Source organism: Cetorhinus maximus, unplaced genomic scaffold (genome assembly GCF_964194155.1).
Source record: "Cetorhinus maximus unplaced genomic scaffold, sCetMax3.hap1.1 HAP1_SCAFFOLD_1235, whole genome shotgun sequence".
NCBI classification, from domain to species: Eukaryota; Metazoa; Chordata; class Chondrichthyes; order Lamniformes; family Cetorhinidae; genus Cetorhinus; species Cetorhinus maximus.
The window spans coordinates 45730-50218 of NW_027597177.1; positions in this window are offsets into that span (position 1 = coordinate 45730).

A 4489-nucleotide genomic window follows, 5' to 3' on the forward strand; every position below is an offset into this window, starting at 1 on the left:
GGGAGTGTATCTGTATGTTTAAGAAAGGCTTATATCTTCCCAAACCTGCTGCACTCCACAGAATCACACAGAGTGCAGAAGAGGCCCTTCGGCCCATCGAGTCTGCACCGACACGTGAGAAACACCTGACCTACCTACCTAATCCCATTGACCAGCACTTGGCCCCATAGCCTTGAATGTTATGATGATGCCAAGTGCTCATCCAGGTACTTTTTAAAGGATGTGAGGCTAACCCGACTCCACCACCCTCCCAGGCAGCGCATTCCAGACCCTCACCACCCTCTGGGTAAAAAGGTTTTTCCTCACATCCCCCCCTAAACCCCCTGCCCCTCACCTTGAACTTATGCCCCCTTGTGACTGACCCTTCAACTAAGGGGGACAGCTGCTCCCTATCCACCCTGTCCATGCCCCTCATAATCTTGTACACCTCGATCAGGTCGCCCCTCAGTCTTCTTTAATCCAACGAAAACAACCCAAGTCTATCCAACATCTCTTCATCACTTAAACGTTTCATCCCAGGCAACATCCTGGTGAATCTCCTCTGCACCCCCTCCAGTGCCCTCACATCCTTCCTATAATGTGGCGACCAGAACTGCACCCAGTGCTCCAGCTGTGGCCTCACCGAGGCTCTATACAACTCTGACATGACCTCCCTACTTCCCACTATTCAGCGCAGAAACTGCGCATGGAGCAATTTGCAAACTCCCACGACGCGAAACAGGATTGATCCCATCCGCGCTCGAGCCAATCGAGGCTGTTTAGGTGGATATTCCCATCTCCTCCAAATTACGCACTTGCCTCTCAACTTCCCCGGGGAGTTCCCAACACGTGCGGTACGAATTCGAGCTCTCTCTCTCTCTCTATTTCTCTGCTCTCCCGCTCTTTCCTTTAGCTCCCTCCTCCTGTTACCCTTCCCGTGCCCAGGGCCAACACCGATTGGTGAAAACTGGGCAAGCCCTCGGAGCAATGCAGTATGACGGTTAGCCGACACTGTTAGGGGCCTCCGCAAGGTGCTGACCTGCGCAGCCGTGGGACCCGATGCCCGGCGGCAGCAAAGCAGGCGGCCCGGGTTTGCTGACCACCTTACGCTTTGTGGGATCTTGCTGTGCGCTAAGGTGCTGCCTCCGCCTGCATTGCGGACAGGAAACTTACTGAGTGGGACGTAACCTCAGCTTGTGAGGCTCTGAGATTCAGAATGTCTCTTTTTTAAGATAACCCACCACCTCTCCTTTGTTTTTATTTTCCTCTTTCCCAGCTTTCCTCCCTGCGTTCTTTTCCTTTCTTTATTTCATTCTTACTTCCTTTATTATTTGTTTCCTTCGTTCCTTCTTTCTTTATTACTTTTTCCCTTCCTTTTTCTCCATCTTCCTTTCTTCCTTTCCTTTTCTCTTTCTTCCTTTTTGCTCTCTCTCTCTCTGTTTCTGTCCCCCTCTCTCTCTCTCTCTCTTTGTCTCTCACTGTCTACCTCTCAGTCTCTCTCTTTTTGCTTTCTCTGTTTCTGTCTCGCACTCTCTCTCTCTCCCTCTTTACCTGTCTCTCTCACACTCACTCTCACTCTCTCTCTCTCTCACACACGCACACACTTCCTCTTTCTCTATCTATCTACAGCTGTCTCTCTCTCTCTCTCACCTTGTCCCACCCTGTCTGTCTCTGCCTCTCTCTCTCCCCTTCTGTCGCCCTCTGTCTCTCTCTCTGTCTCTGTCTCTCTCTCTCCCCCTCTGTCTCTCTCTATCTGTCTCTCTCTGTCTCTGCCTCTCTCTCCCCCTCTGTCTCTCTCTCTCCCCTCTGTCTCTCTCTATCTGTCGTTCTCTCTCCCTCTCTCTGTCTGTCTGTCTGTCACTCTGTCACTCTCTCTCTCTCTCTGCCTCCCACTCTCTGCCTATCTCTCTCTCCCTCTCTCTCTCTCTCTCTCTCTCGGTCTCTTTCTCCTTCTGTCGTTCTGCCTGTCTATCTCTCGATCTTTCTCTCTCTTTCTCTGTCTCTCTCTCTCTCTGTCTCCCTCACCCTGTCTCCCTCACCCTGTCCCACTCTGTCTCTGCCTCTGTCTCTCCCCCTCTGTCTCTCTCTACCTGTCTCTCTCTGTCTCTGCCTCTCTCTCTCCCCCTCTGTCTCTCTCTCTATCTCTCTCTCTCTCTGTCTCTCTGTCTGTCTCTCTCTCTCTCTCTCTCTGCCTCCCACTCTCTGCCTCTCTCTCTCTCTCTCTCTCTCTCAGTCTCTCTCTCCTTCTGTCTGTCTACCTGTCTATCTCTCGATCTTTCTCTCTCTCTCTTTCTCTGCCTCTCCCCCTCTCTGTCTCGTTCTCTCCCTCTGTCGCCCCTTCTCTCTCATTCCTTCTGTCCCTCCCCTTCTCCCTGTATCTCCCTTTCTGCCTCTCTCTCTCTCCCTCCCTGTCTCTCTCTCTCCCCCTCTGTCTCTCTCTATCTGTCGTTCTCTCTCCCTCTCTGTCTGTCTGTCTGTCACTCTGTCACTCTCTCTCTCTCTCTGCCTCCCACTCTCTGCCTATCTCTCTCTCCCTCTCTCTCTCTCTCTCTCTCGGTCTCTTTCTCCTTCTGTCGTTCTGCCTGTCTATCTCTCGATCTTTCTCTCTCTTTCTCTGTCTCTCTCTCTCTCTGTCTCCCTCACCCTGTCTCCCTCACCCTGTCCCACTCTGTCTCTGCCTCTGTCTCTCCCCCTCTGTCTCTCTCTACCTGTCTCTCTCTGTCTCTGCCTCTCTCTCTCCCCCTCTGTCTCTCTCTCTATATCGCTCTCTCTCTCTGTCTCTATGTCTGTATCTCTCTCTCTCTCTCTCAGTCTCTCTCTCCTTCTGTCTGTCTACCTGTCTATCTCTCGATCTTTCTCTCTCTCTCTTTCTCTGCCTCTCCCCCTCTCTGTCTCGTTCTCTCCCTCTGTCGCCCCTTCTCTCTCATTCCTTCTGTCCCTCCCCTTCTCTCTGTATCTCCCTTTCTGCCTCTCTCTCTCTCTCCCTCCCTGTCTCTGTCTGTCTCCCTCTGTCTCTCTCCCTCCCTCCCTCTTTTTTGGTTTCTCTCACTCTCTCTTCGCCATTCTCCCTCGATTTGCCTCAGCCTGAGTCACATTCAGTCACCCCCATAGTCCACCCCGTCCATCTTCCCCTTCCGTATCTATCACCCCCACCCACGCCACGCGTCCCCTTCAGGTGAGCGCGCATCGGTACCCGAGCAGTGCTTGTAAAACGTCTCCCCTGCTCACCTGTCACGGCGATGTGCACCGAGGCATCGAGGGAAGAATTCGCATACTCCCCGGCCAGCTGGTTCCCGTATTTGCAGCTGTACCTCCCAGCGCCCTTGGAGGTCAAGTTGGCCACTCGCACACTGGCGGAGTTTCTCCCGGGCCCGATGTCACGATGGGTCAGGAAGGAGCCGTCCAGGTAAAAATCAATCCCCCGGCTGGTGTTGCGTTCCCAGATGGTGCAGGTAACATTAACCGACTCTCCTTTGAGGAATACACTGTAGTTGGGCTCCAGCAGGATGGTGGGTCTGACCCCTGGTGGGGGAATAACATGGCGGACGGAAGCAGTTAGAGAAAAGGCTAGCAGTTCCGGGAAGGTTCACCGGACGGGTACCAGGACCAGGCTGGACAGGCTCAGCTTGTATCCGCTTGGAGTTCCTACTCGAGAAGAGATTCTCCCACAAGAGGAAGCACCCTCTCCACACCCACCCTGTCAGGACCCCTCAGGATCCGACATGTTTCAGTTAAGTCACCCTCTTACTGATCTCCCAGTTACTGTTCATTCTAGTTCGATAGCATCACTAACTGGCTTTCACATCAACCGTGCTGGGCCCAGTGATCTGACGAGTCCTATAACTAGGGCAGGCGAGAGGGCTTTAAACTAAATAGCGAGATGTGGAGTTTTAGAGAGTTAAACAGAAAGGTTGAGGCAGGGCGGGGATATATTTCACCAAGGAAGAACAGTGTTGCAAGAACCTTGCACCATCGGTGGTTAAGGAAGTTAGTGATGCCATCAAATTGAAATGAACAGTAACTCTTTCAAGTTATCGACAGATCGCATGTAACTCTTTCGAGTACAATCACAGTTCTTGGTTTCCGGGAGTGGGATGTGAACCCACAACCTTCTGATTCAAAGGCGAGGGTGCTATGAACTGAGCTACAGCTGACACAGTAGCTGGGAGGACAGTAAGAGGTGGCTTCATTGAAACATTTAAGATCCTGAGGGGGTCTTGACCGGGTGGGTGTGGAGAGGACATTTCCTCTTCTGGGAGAGTCTAGAATGAGGAGTCGCTGCTTAAAAATTAAGGGGTCCCCCCATTTAAAACAGATGAGGAGGTTTCTCTCTCTCTCTCTCTTTCGGAGGGGTCGTGGGTTCCTGGAACTCTCTCCCTGAAAAGGGGCAGGGAGAGGGCGTGATCTTGAGCTACTTCCCCTCACCAAAGCTCAGCGTTGCCAATCTGGCCCCAATGGGAACCCAATGTCCTCCGCATCACCAGCCTGGGACCAGCCTGGGACTGACACC